General features: G+C 51.6%; 1 protein-coding gene across 1 annotated transcript in view; it reads left to right on the forward strand.

The window, feature by feature from the left end:
• The first annotated feature begins 2281 nt into the window (after window positions 1-2281).
• Window positions 2282-14363, forward strand: part of BCL9 (BCL9 transcription coactivator) — a 49475-nt gene continuing 37393 nt past the window's right edge. Inside the window, 1 exon segment of the mRNA XM_038757732.1 lies at window positions 2282-2549. The gene's annotated coding sequence lies outside the window, so the exon portion shown is untranslated.

Below are 14363 nucleotides of genomic sequence, written 5' to 3' on the forward strand. Positions count from 1 at the left end.
ACTTAACTTCTCTGAGCCTCAGTTACCTTATCGTTAAAATGGGGATTAAGACTGTGAGCCCCACGTGGGACAACCTGATCACCTTGTATCCCCCCAGCGCTTAGAACAGTGCTTTCTAGACTGTGAGCCCACTGTTGGGTAGGGACTGTCTCTATATGTTGCCAACTTGTACTTCCCAAGCGCTTAGTACAGTGCTGTGCACACAGTAAGTGCTCAATAAATATGATTGATGATGATGATGATGAATGAATGTAATGCTTTGCACATAGTAAGCGCTTAACAAATGCCATTATTATTATTATTATTTTCCTCCTCTCCCCATTCTCCCTCCCGCCTTGCATCTTCCCCCTCCGCCCTCCCTCTTCCCTTTTACAGGCACGACTCGCACCCCTTCAGTGAAGTTTCCTCGTGGTTTCTTCGAACCGGATCTCGATATTTTTCCTAATCCGCAGTGTATCTGCATCGTGCATTTGAATTCTCCCTCCCCCCAGCCACAAAATAGCAACCAAACCCCCAAACGTGTCCAGAAAAAAACCACCTCACACGGCCCTCCTCCGTCCCCCAAGCGGATTAGGTGGAATGCCCTCCCTCCCCATATCTGCCAAGCTCGCTCTCTTCCTCCCTTCAAGGCCCTACTGAGAGCTCACCTCCTCCAGGAGGCCTTCCCACACTCAACCCCCTCCTTCCTCTCCCCCTCCTCCCCCGCCTTACCTCCTTCCCTTCCCCACAGCACCTGTATATATGTATATATGTTTGTACGGATTTATTACTCTATTTATTTTACTTGTACATATCTATTCTATTTATTTTATTTTGTTAATATGTTTTGTTTTGTCTTCTTGTCTCCCCCTTCTAGACTGTGAGCCCGCTGTTGGGTAGGGACCGTCTCTATATGTTGCCAACTTGGACTTCCCAAGTGCTTAGTACAGTGCCCTGCACACAGTAAGCGCTCAATAAATATGATTGATTGATCTATTCTGTTTATTTTATTTTGTTAATATGTTTGGTTTTGTTCTCTTGCCTCCCCCTTCTAGACTGTGAGCCCACTGTTGGGTAGGGACTGTCTCTATATGTTGCCAACTTGTACTTCCCAAGCGCCCCCTCGCCCCCCCCTCCATCCCCCCCGTCTTACCTCCTTCCCTTCCCCACAGCACCTGTATATATGTATATATGTACATATTTATTACTCTATTTATTTATTTATTTTACTTGTACATATCTATTCTATTTATTTTATTTCATTAATATGTTTGGTTTTGTTCTCTTGTCTCCCCCTTCTAGACTGTGAGCCCGCTGTTGGGTAGGGACCGCCTTTATATGTTGCCAACTTGTACTTCCCAAGCACTTAGTACAGTGCTCTGCACACAGTAAGCGCTCAATAAATACGATTGATTGATTGATCTATTCTATTTATTTTATTTTGTTCATATGTTTGGTTTTGTTCTCTTGCCTCCCCCTTCTAGACTGTGAGCCTGCTGTTGGGTAGGGACCGTCTCCATATGTTGCCAACTTGTACTTCCCAAGCGCTTAGTCCAGTGCTTTGCACACAGTAAGCGCTCAATAAATACGATTGATTGATTGATTGATCTATTCTATTTATTTTATTTTGTTCATATGTTTGGTTTTGTTCTCTTGCCTCCCCCTTCTAGACTGTGAGCCCACTACCGGGTAGGGACTGTCTCTATATGTTGCCAACTTGGACTTCCCAAGCGCTTAGTCCAGCGCTCCGCACGCAGTAAGCTCTCAATAAATACGATTGATTGATTGATCTATTCTATTTATTTTATTTTGTTCATATGTTTGGTCTTGTTCTCTTGCCTCCCCCTTCTAGACTGTGAGCCCGCTGTTGGGTAGGGCCTGTCTCTAGATGTTGCCAACTTGGACTTCCCAAGCGCTTAGTCCAGCGCTCTGCACGCAGTAAGCTTTCAATAAATACGATTGATTGATTGATACAGTGCTCTGCACACAGTAAGCGCTCAATAAATACGATTGATTGATTGATTGGTGGGGGCGACTGAGGATCGCCTTTTCCCAGCGGCTCCTGCCATTTTATCAGGACACGGCAGGCGGCGCGCCCGCGCGCATGCGCACTCGCGCCCCCCGGCCCCCTCCGCGGCCCTCACGCAGGCGCGTTGGCTCCCTTCCCCGGAGCGGCGACTACTTGCGCATGCGCGCCGCCCCGGCCCGCCCGCCTGTCTGTCAAGGGAGAGGTGGCGTTGGGCGGGCGAAGAAAGGAGGCGGTGGGGGCGGAGCGCGGGCGAACGGCTTGTTTGTGGCTTGTCAGCAGTCGCCGGAGGCAACCTCCCATGTGTGAAAGCCACTTGGCCTGAATGCCCGGGACGTACCAAGTGTCCCCCGCGCCGGGGGAGCCCGGAGGAACCCGGCTCCCACCCGAGCAGACAATAGGCCCCTAAAGTCTGACCCCTAAATTGCTTTGATGTTGTCCCGGGGCCTGGGTGCCGGGAGGCCAAGGATCCCCGGGGAAGAAGGGGAAGAAGGATCTTTTTTGGCCCCCGCGATGATGCCCCGGAATTTCACCGGCTGAGAAGGTAAGAGCCGAGCGAAGCCTGTATTTGCTCAGCATAGTGAGCGCCGAACAAATAATAATAATATGGCATTTATTAAGCGCTTACTATGTGCAAAGCACTGTTCTAAACGCTGGGGAGGTTCCAAGGTGATCAGGTTGTCCCACGGGGGGGGGGGGGGGGTTCACAGTCTCAATCCCCATTCTACAGATGGGGTAACTGAGGCCCAGGGAAGTTAAGGGACTTGCCCAAAGTCACCCAGTTGGCAGAGCCGGGGTTTGAACCCATCGCCTCCGACTCCAAAGCCCGGGCTCTTTCATCATCATCAGTCGTATTTATTGAGCGCTTACTGTGTGCAGAGCACTGGACTAAGCGCTTGGGAAGTACAAGTTGGCAACATATAGAGACAGGCCCTACCCAACAGTGGGCTCACAGTCTAAAAGTGGGCTCTTTCCGTTGAGCCACGCTGCTTCTCCAAATACCATCATTGTCATTATGGCAGAGGAGACAGGACCGGCTGAGGCCCACCTCCCCGGGGGTCGGAGGAGGAGGGGAAGGGGTGTCCAGAAAGTTTTCCAGAAAGCTTTTAGACTGTGAGCCCAATGTTGGGTAGGGACTGTATATGTTGCCAATTTGTACTTCCCAAGCCCTTAGTACAGTGCTCTGCACATAGTAAGTGCTCAATAAATATGATTGATTGATTGATTGATTTTCCTTCCCAGCCCGGGCATTTCAGGAAAGGCCCCCCCCCCTTCCCCTCCCGGGCCGAGCCTCGGGCCCTGTGGGTGGGGGTCACCAGCCGGTGGGACCCCCCGCCCGGGACCGGCCTTTCGCCGAGGACAAAAAGCGGCTCCCACCTGTTGTGGCTCTTCTGTGGGTTCCTTCCCCCTTGGGTCTCCGCAGGCCCCGATTGATCGGGCAACTTGTGCCGAGATTTGTACCAGCCTGTGGAGCCGCAGGTTGCCTTGGGCATGGCTTCTTCATGAAGGCTCGGCCCAGGCCACTGGTGTACAAAGCACAGATAGAGGAGCCACTGGCCCCCCATTCCATTTTAGCCAACCCTCCCAGCTTGCTCACACTGGGCTACTGTGAAGGGTCATCTGTGCTGGCAGCCCAACCATCCGTCCCTCGGCTCAGTGGAAAGAGCCCGGGCTTTGGAGCCAGAGGTCATGGGTTCAAATCCTGGCTCCGCCAAATGTCAGCTGTGTGACTTTGGTCAAGTCACTTCTCCGTGCCTCAGTTCCCTCATCTGGAAAATGGGGATTAAGACTGTGAGCCCCATGTGGGACAACCTGATCACCTTGTTTCCTCCCCAGCGCTTAGAACAGTGCTTTGCACATAGTAAGCGCTTAACAAATGCCATCATTATTATTATTATACTGGCACCGGGCACCCCTCTCTCTGACCATCAGCCAACCCTTCTCCCTTTGAGGAGATGGTGGCCAGGCTGACCCGGGGGCCGGTGTCTGGGTCATCTAACTTGGGGATCATCAGGACTGCCCCCTATGAACTCCAGTTCTGACGGAGGAAGACGGGTTGGCCCTGGGGACCCTGTTCCCTCAGGTTCACCTGCCCATTAAACGGTGCTGCGCCAGGGTTGCTCACACACAAAGTAGCCACTCGACGCCTCCAAGTTCTGAGCCCCCAGGATCGGTACCAGGCTCCTACTGGGGAAGTGGCACTTCTCGGCCCAGGCACCTCCAAAGTCGTTCTTTCTGGCTGAAATTACCCTTCTCGACTATAGACAGCTCATTACAGGAGGAGACGTGGCTGCTAATTTTGTTGTATTCTACTCTCCCAAGCGTTTAGTGTGTGTTCTGTACACAGTAAGCGCTCAGTAAATGTGATTGATTGAAATGGTCCAGACGGCCCCACTGCCCTGACACGTGTGGGTGGAAGAGTTTGCCCACACAACCCAACCACCCTGACGGGAATGTGTGGGCAAGGCTATCCCACTTCCCCTCCATCCTGACACGTGGGTGTGTGCGCGCGCTTGTGTGCACAAAACCGTCCGTACTTCCCTTCACCCTGATAGTAATTTTGGTATTTGTTAAGCGCTTACTATGTGCAAAGCACTGTTCTAAGCACAGGGGAGGATACAAGGTGATCAGGTTGTCCCATGTGGGGCTCACAGTCTTCATCCCCATTTTACAGATGAGGGAACTGAGGCCCAGAGAAGTGAAGTGACTTGCCCAAAGTCACACAGCTGACAATTGGCGGAGCCGGGATTTGAACCCATGACCTCCAACTCCAAAGCCCGGGCTCTTTCCACTGAGCCACGCTGTTTCTCATATATATATATGTGCAGGCAAGACTGCCCTCACAGCCCCTCTGCCCCACCGGATATGTGGGCATTTGGCCAACTAGGATAGAAGTGCCCCACAAAATAAAATATATATGAGTAACCAGAATGCTCCACGAAGTGAAAATGAAATGTTCCAATTGAATAGCATATATAGTCCAGGGAGGATGGCTCTAAGTAAGTGCCTTAGTGCTAGAGATGCCTGATGGGTTTCGATGACTTGGGAGCCGGGGAAGACTTGTTGAAGGAGTTGGGCTTTCAGGAGGGCTTTGAATGTGGGGAGAACTGTGGTCTGTCGGGTTTGGGGAGAAAGGAGGTTCGGAGGGGATGGAGGCCGGAGAGTCAAGGGCAAGGTGCAGCTAGAAGGTTGGCTTGGGAGGAGCAAAGACAGTAGGTTGGGGAGTAGCGGAAGAAGAGAGCAGATTGTCAAGGTTGGGGGAGTTGGTGGAAAGCCCTGAGGTGGGGTGACAGGAGTTAATGCTCCATGTGGAAGGACCCGGGAAGCCGGTGGAAGATTTTGGGGAACTGAAAAAATGTGTGTGGAGGGAGGGACCCACAAGTGAGGATGATCAAGGAGGCAGCCCAGGACCCTGAGGCCTCAGAGGAAATCACGGAGAGGCTGGGGGGGAAGATCTGGTTTCCCAGCGAGCCATCATCAGGTTCTCCACTCTCTCCCTCCTCAGGTTCTGCCCCTCTCTGCCCTGCCTTTCCCGCCCTCAGGCTTTAACGGGTCTCAGACTGTTACGGGTTGGCCTGGTGCTCTGAGCAGATGATTTATTATTTTACCTGTACATATCTATTCTATTTATTTTATTTTGTTAGTATGTTTGGTTTTGTTCTCTGTCTCCCCCTTTTAGACTGTGAGCCCACTATTGGGTAGGGACTGTCTCTATATGTTGCCAACTTGTACTTCCCAAGCGCTTAGTACAGTGCTCTGCACACAGTAAGCGCTCAATAAATACGATTGATGATGATGATGATGCACACGGGGGCTCAGAACTTGGCATGGGGTTGCCCACCGGGCCCCTCATCCCTACCGGGCCCTGGCTTCCAACCAAGGCCCAGAAGGTTCAGTCACTTCTATTGATTGATTTTGCAGACCTTGGGGGCCTGGATTATCTAGGGAATTGGGAATTGTCGGAGTCACTTCACTCTTTCCCCACCCTGGAGCTCTTCTGGGTGTGTCTGTGTATTGCGCGTGTGCGTTTGTGTGTGTGTGTGTGTGTGTGTGTGTGTGTTTGTGTGTGGTTCTGGGAACCAGGATGCCTGGGTTCTAGGTCCACGTGTGCTGTGGGTTCAGGAGTTGAAGCACAGCTTTGGGACCCGATAGACAGAGGTTCTAGTCCATGGCTGGCAGTGTGGGAAGACTATATGTGCGCTTGGCCCCAGGCCACACTCCTGCCTGCCTCCTCAACTCATTGTACCCTGTGCTCCTCCAGGCACATGATGGACAGGGACGAGAAGAGCGTGCGAGTGGTGCTGCACGGGCCGCTAGTACTGGCATCAACTCCTGCGCGGGCAGTCTCCGTGGCCAGACTGAGGCTCTTTGGTCTTTCGTGCCGGGAGACGCTAAGTCAACCGTCCAACTTTTTTAGAAAGTTTCCTTCCAAGTGGAAACCTCATGACCCTCCGGCCTCGCACCCTCGGGGCCTAGGTTGTGGCCAGGGGGCCAGCTGGGCTTGCCGTGGGTCTCCCCTTGCTCTGAAATGGCCCCGCCGGACTGAACGATTGACAGGAGGTGATCGGCAGGAGGTTGTGAGCAGAGCTGGGGAAGTGGCCCTGAGAGGGTCTGGAGACGTGGTCGTTGTGGCAAAGATTCTCCCCCTCTAGACTGTAAGCTCGTTATGGGCAGGAAGTAGGTCTGCTAATTCTGTTGTATTGTACTCTCCTAAGTGCTTTAGTATGGTGCTCTGCACATAGTAAGTACTCGGCAAATACCACTGATTGATCGACTGGTCTGCTGCTTCCTGTGTGGAGAGGATGCTGGTTAGCAGTTCTACTCCCAGGTCTGCAAGAGAATGGGTACGCGAGTTGGCTAACGGGAGGCTTTGGATTCTGTGAGGAGTTTGTTTCTGCTACTCGAATAGCGGAAAGGGGTAGTGTATTTTTTTATGGTGTTTAGCGCTTACTGTGTGTCAAGCACTGTTCTAAGCGCTGGGGTAGACACAAGATAATGAAGTCGGATACAGTCCCTGTCCCGCATAGGGCTTACGGTCTGTGTCCGAGGGAGGAGGATTTAATCCCCATTTTACAGATGAGGTAACTGAGGCCTAGTGAAGTGACTTGCCGAAGGTCACAAGGCATACGAGTGGCAGAGCCAGGATTAGAAATGCGGTCCTCTGACTCAGAGGCCAGTGTGCTTTCCACTAGGCCTCGTTCTTTCCCGTATATGATGAAACTGAGAGTACCTGAAACTGAAATAAGCCTCTGGAGAGCATGGTAGACTTCCACCATCAATCCATCAGCGCTTGGGAGAGCACAATACAATGGAGTTGGCAGACACGATCCCTGCCCAAAGGCAGCTTACAGTCTAGAGAGGGAGATACGCATTAAAATCAATTATGAATCTGTCCGTAAGTGCTGTGGGCCTGAGGGTGGAGTGGATATCAAGTGCTCAAAGGGTACAGATCCAAGTGCGTAGGTGACACAGAAGGGAGAGGGACTTGGGGGAAAAGAGGACTTAATCGGGGAAGGCCTCTTAATTAGGGCACCAATCAATCGTTTTTATTGAGCACTTACTGTGTGCAGAGAACTGTACTAAGCGCTTGAGGGAGTGCAATATAGCAATAAAACCACGGCAGACACCATGTAGACACCATATACCCCAGCAGTCTACAGGCCTTAGGAGGCCAGCTGAGTGCTCTGTAAGCCCCTTGAGGTCAGGGAGGGGCACTCCCAGCTATGTTGTACTCTGTGAGGTGCCAGTACGGTGCTCTGCACAAAGTAAGGATTGAATTGATCGGTTGCCCACAGTAGGCATCCAGTACAGCACTCTGCTGGCAGTAGGCACCCAGTACAGTCCTTGGCTCCTGATCCCACCTCTGCTAGGAGAAGTTGGGCCCGTACCTGGAGGAAGAAGGTTGAGTGTGTCTTTGGAAACGTCGGTTTTGGTGAGTAGCAGAGTGGGGCCGAACCTCCAATGGAACCAATAATTTGGGCTTCGTGACGCAGGAGGAATATTTGATTAGAAGAGGGAAACGTCAGATAGTGCAGGGATGATACCATCACCCCTGTTTTCCTCGTGAACGCCTAGAAGTCATCTTTGTTGGTATAAATGAGATCATTTAGCCTAATTAGTTCTGAGCTTAATTAGCAGTAATTATCCCAACATGGGAGTAATATCCGAGCAGGAAGTGCCGAGTCCTCGATTAGCTAAGATCTCTAATTGGTGTTACAATATTGTAATTAAAGCGTGTTTAGACGCCTCTGCCTCAGCGAGCGATTTGTTTCATGACTGATTAAACAGGGGGACCGGGCTGTGAGGCTGCCGTGTGCATCGTGGACCATGGGGCGGGGGGGAGGCAGTGCGGCCTGGTAGAGTCCGGAGTCCCAGCTGGGCCCCGGCCTGCTCTGTGATGTCAGGCAGGTGGCTTAACCTCTCTGGGCCTCAGGGTGCTCATCTGGAAAATGGGGATAAGAGCCCTGTAGGGAACAGGGCGTGTGTCTGCCCCAGCCCTCAATCCAGTGATTGGCACAAGGTAAGCGCAACGGTCATAATAATAATGATAAAGCCAGGGACGGGGGCAACCTAGGCCAGTTGGGCGGTGGAGACGGGTTTGGGTTGTAACGCCGCGTGAAGCCCGAGGCAGACGGTGGTGATCTAGCAGCCCACCTCCTCCGGGAGGTCTTCCCCACTCCATTTCCAATCCCCTCAGTGGCATTGATGATGATGATGATGATGATGGCATTTATTAAGCGCTTACTATGTGCAAAGCACTGTTGTAAGCGCTGGGGAGGTTACAAGGTGATCAGGTTGTCCCATGTGGGGCTCACAAGTCTTAATCCCCATTTTACAGATGAGGTATCTGAGGCACAGAGAAGTTAAGTGGCTTGCCCAAAGTCACACAGCTGACAAGTGGCGGAGCCAGGATTTGAACTCGTGACCTCTGAGTCCAAAGCTCGTGCTCTTTCCACTGAGCCATGAGGATCCTGCCCTCGGCACTCGGGTGTGCGCGTAGATTTATTTGTGCTGCAGCCATTTCACCCTGTTTGTCATATCCTGGCTCTTCCTCCTTTTTCTATTCTGGTTGTCGTTCAGCTGCGTCGGTCTCCTATATTAAATCATGAGCTCCTTAAGGCCAGAGGCCATATGGACAGCTTGGCCTAGTGGAAAGAGCACGGACTGGGAGTCAAGGGGACCCGGGTTCTAAACCCGGCTTCACCACTTGTCTGCCGTGTGACCTCGGTAAGTCACCTCTCTTCCCTGAGCCTCAGTTTCTTTATCGACAGAATGGGAATTCAATACCTGTTCTCCTTCCTACTTAGACTGTGAGCCCCATGTGGGGCCTGATTATCTTGTATCTACCCCAGCACTTAGTATAGTGCTGGGCACATAATAAGTGCTTAACAAATACCCCAGATACCTTCCCAGATGCTTAGGACAGAGCCCTGCACTTGGGTACTCAGAAAATGCCATTGAGGGATTGATGGATGGGTGAGTGGATGGAAGGACTGGGTGGATAATCATCATCACTGTAATAGTTGCTGAGCTCTCACTTTGGGCCAAGCATTGTACTAAGCGTTGAGGTACTTCTAAAGTAATGAGGTCAGACACGGTTCCTGAGCCATGTGGGGCTCAAAGTCTAAGTAGCAGGGAGAGCAGATTTTGAATCCCCATTTTACAGATGAGGAAACCGAGGTACAAAGAACTGAAGTGACTTGCTTACGGTCACACAGCAGGTGAGGGATGGAGCCAGGATTAGAATTCAGGTCCTCTGAATTCCAAACCCGTCCTCTTTGCACTAGGAGCGTGGAGGGATGGAGGGAAATCCAGTTGGTGAGGGACAAATCTGACTGGCTCGTTATGGGCAGGGAATGTCACCGTTTATTGTTGTACTGTACTTTCCCAAGTGCTTGTACCATGCTCTGCACACAGTAAGCACTTAGTAAATGCGATTGAATGAATGAGTGACTGAGAGTTTGGCTCAGGAAAGGGGCCGGCAGGCCTTGGTCCCCTGCTCAGGGCTCTGTGGGGCGGGGAGCGGAGAAGAGAGGTGATTTCAGCCCTCACTCCCACTCTCCACCCCTACTGACCTCCCAAGGGGCCTTCGGAGCATCCTGGCAGTGTTGGAATGGGGGGTTCTGGTGTCCCCCATTCGCCATTGTCTACAAAATGCCGATGGTCAATAATTTTAAGTATTTATTAATTGGTTTTACTTGGTATTTAAGTGTTTCCTATGTGCCAGGCACTGTACTAAACGCTGGGGTAGATACAAGCTATTCAGATTGGACACAGTCCAGGTCTCATATAGGGTTCACAGTCTTAAACCCCATTTCCCAGATGAGGTAACTGAAGCACAGAGAAGTTAAGTGACTTGCCCAAGGGCAAGAGCAGGCAAGTAGTTAGAACCCATGTCCTTCTGATACCCAGGTTCGTGCTTTATCCGCTAGGCCACGTTGCTTCTCACTTAATTGTTAAGTGTTTACCAGGTACTAAGCATTGTGCTAGGTAATAGGAGGGGTGACGTGGACATAATCAGAGCAGGCACAGAGGGGTGACCTTGATGCATAATCACAGTGGTAGTGGAGGAATTGATGTTTCTGGAGCCCCATGCCAAGTGCTAGGGCGGATCGGGGCTCGTGGTCAAGGAGGGGCAGGGGCATTTCTTTGCCCCTTGACGCTCCGGCTATACCCAGCCCCTCGTTGGTTTCCTGGCCCATCTCTCTGACTGGAAAATTTGAGCTTCCTACCTCCCCCTGGCCAAACATGGGGATTTCCGCTCTGAACGAGTGATTAGATACACCCCCCTCCCCGGCATGTAGCCTGGGCCGGAGAACGGTTTCAGATTTGTGGTCCTTGGTGGCCTGGGGAGGAGTCTGGATTTTGTGGCTACTGGCAGCCCTGGAAGTTTGGACTTTGGGGTCTCTGGTGACCAGAGAACGGTTCTGGATTTTGTGGCCTCTAGTCGCCCAGGAAGATGTCTGGATTCCCCGGATGTCAGTGACTCGGGAAGGGGCTGGGATTTTGTGGTCTTCGGTGGCAGCTACTGGAAGTCCACAGGGTGGAACAGTCTCGTGCGTGTCGGTCCCGGAGCGGAGAAGGAAAAGGCATTTTCCCGTTCCGCGACGAATACGGAGTGGAGCTCCAGGCCCCAGAGCATCTGTGAGTAAGGCCTCGTAACCAGAAGGGAGGAGCTGTGGCTTCGGGTAAAAGCCACAGAGGAAGTGAAGGACGTTCCTGCCTTCCTGTCTGTGGGTTGAAGATTCTACACTGGCACAACGGCGTGGCTCCGAGTCCTCTCTGAGGAATCGGCTGCTGGTCCCTGGGTCCGGAGAAGCACTGGCTTCCAGCCGTGGGAGGGGAGCATTTGAACATAGTAATAATAATAATAATAATAGTAATAATAATGATAATAATTGTGGCGTTTAAGCGCTTACTATCTGCCAGGTACTCTGTTAAGCGCTGGGGTGGATACAAACAAATCAGGATGGACATGGTCCCTGTCCCACGTGGGGCTCACAGTCTCGATCCCCATTTTACAGATGAGGTAACTAAGGCACAGTGAAGTGACTTAACTAAGGCCACACAGCAGAAAAGTGGTGGAGCGGAGATTAGAACCCATGACCTCCTGACACCTAGGCTCATGCTTTATCTACTACTCCATGCTGCTTCTCATGACTGAAAATGTGTTCAAAGGGCGTCCATGTGTGTGGCGTGCCCAGGATTTTTCCCTGAATTTCTCTGTCGTTGTGGTGGGTCTCTGACCCTGGGGACCCCTGGGGACTCCTTGGGGATCACTGACCCTGGGCCCCGGTAGCCCGGAGCCTCTCCAGGAGGGACGGGAGGGTGGGGGTAGAGGAGAAAATGAAGACTGAGCAGTGAGGAGGCCCAGGGGGCTTTGGAGGCTGAGGAAAAAACGCTAGGATTATTGGAGACGCAGATAAGGTTTCAGAACACTTGAAGGGGAGGAGTGGGGAAGGAGTTAGTAGTGGGGTACAGAGTTAGAACAATTCCTGCTTAGTGAGAAGGGATGGGAAGGTGGAATGAAGAGGAGAATGGGATCTGGGCCAAGAGGAGGAGGAGATGGGGGTGAGTGGGGAAGGAGGCTTAGCTAGAGGGAGGGGGAGATGGAGAGGCAAGATTTCGAAAGGAAGGGTCAGGTGGATGGGCTTTTTTTTTTAATGTATGAAGTACTTTGTGTCAAGCACTGGCATAGATACAGGATAATCAGGGTGGACACAGTCCCTGCCCCACATACAGTCACAGTCTAAATCGGAGGGGGAGGATTTAATCCCCATTTTACAGATGAGGTAACTGAGGCACAAAGAAGAAGCAAGCAGTTGGCAGATTCGGGTTTAGAGTCCATGACCTTTGACTTCCAGGCCTGGGCTCTTTCCACTGGGCCACGCTGCTTGGGGTGCAAGGGAACACTGTAAGCCTGTTGTTGGGTTGGGACCATCTCTGTTGCCAACTTGTACTTCCCAAGCGTTTAGTACAGTGCTCTGCACACAGTAAGTGCTCAATAAATCTGATTGAATGAATGAATTCACTCGCACAGTCACGCACACACTCATTCACACCCACTCACACTCACACAGAGCCTCAGGGACTGGGATCAGGGCAGCTGTGGGAACAAATCAAATGAGCTGAGGAACAGTGCTCTGAACAGCACAGACGTCCAGTAAATGCTGTCGATCGGGGGTCGATCGATCGATTGAAGGAATAGGCTTGCCCGGGGCCGTGGCATTCTGGTTCACGGTGCCCAGAATGTTTTTGAGGGCTTGACTCGGGCACAGGGGACAGGAGGGTTGGGGAGAGATGGAACTGGTTAGCTGTCAGGGCATGGAAGGTGGGCAAGCTAGAGAAGCAGTGTGGCTCGGTGGAAAGAGCCCGGGCTTTGGAGTCAGAGGTCATGGATTCGAATCCTGACTCTGCCACATGTCTGCTGTGTGACCTTGGAAAAGTCACTTCTCTGAGCCTCAGTGACCTCATCTGTAAAATGGGGATTAAGACTGTGAGCCCCATGGGGGATAACCTGATCACCTTGTATCCCCCCCGCCAGCGCTTAGAACACTGCTCTGCACATAGTAAGCGCTTAACAAATGCCATCATTATTATTATTATTAGTCCATCAAGAGACTTGATGGGGTGCAGTGCCAACCAGAAGTGGGCCAGCAGGGCTCCCAGGCCAGAATAATAACAATAATAATAATAATAAGTATGGTATTTGTTAAGCACTTACTGTGTACCAGCCATTGTACTAAGCTCTGGGGTGGATACAAGCAAATTGTGTTGGACCCAGCCCCTGTCCCCCATGGGGCTCACAGCCTCAGACCCCGTTTTACGGGGAAGGTAACCGAGGCACCGGAAAGTGAAGTGACTTGCCCAAGGTCACACAGTGGACAAGCGGCGGAGCCGGGATTAGAACCCATGACCTTCTGACTCCCGGGCCCATGGTGTATCCGCTATGCCATGCAACTTTCAACCTAGTCTAGGAGACAGATGCTAACGCATATTACTGGTAGGGGGAGTAATAAAGTATAGTGTCTCCTCCTCTAGACTGAAAGCTCTTTCTTTTTTATGGTATTTGTTAAGCGTTTATTATGCGTCAGACACCGTATTAATCACTGGGGTAGATACACGCTAGTCAGTTTGGACACACTCCGTGTCCTACATGGGGCTCACAGTCTTAATCCCCATTTTACCTAGATTAGGTAACTGAGGCAGGGAGAAGTTAAGCGTCTTGCCCAAGATCACGCAACAGACCAGTGGAGGAGCCAGGATCAGAACCCAGATCCTCCTGGCGCCCAGTTCCTTGTGGGCAGGGAAAGTATCTACCAACCCTGTCTTATTGTACTCTCCCAAGTTCTTAGTACATTGCTCTGCACACAGCAAGTGCTCAGTACATACCACTGGTTGATTATAGAGGTATGGACATCAGTGCTGTGGGGGAATTGTTTGAGTGATCAAGTGCTGAGATGATAATGAAGTCGTACTAAATTGTCAGCTGGGGGAATAGAATGGGGAGAGGTGAATCAGGGAAGACCTTCCGGAGGAGGCGGGCTCTCAGAATCAGTGAGACAATCTCCTGGAGGAGATGGACTCTCGGAATCAATGAGTCAGTTAGTGGTATTTATTGAGTGCTTACTGTGTGCAGAGCACTGTGCTTAACCCTTGGGAGAGTACAATACAGTGGAATTGGCAGACACATTTCCTGCCCACAGTGAGCTTACAGTCTAGAGATGGGTTTTAGAGATGGGGAGAACTGTGTTCTGCGGAGAAGCAGCATGGCCTAGGGGAAAGAGTCTGGGAGTCAGAGGACCTGAGTTCTAATTCCAGCTCTGCCGGGCCTGCTGTGTGACCTTGGGCAAGTTAC

This window comes from Tachyglossus aculeatus, chromosome 16 (assembly GCF_015852505.1).
Source record: "Tachyglossus aculeatus isolate mTacAcu1 chromosome 16, mTacAcu1.pri, whole genome shotgun sequence".
Lineage (NCBI taxonomy): Eukaryota > Metazoa > Chordata > Mammalia > Monotremata > Tachyglossidae > Tachyglossus > Tachyglossus aculeatus.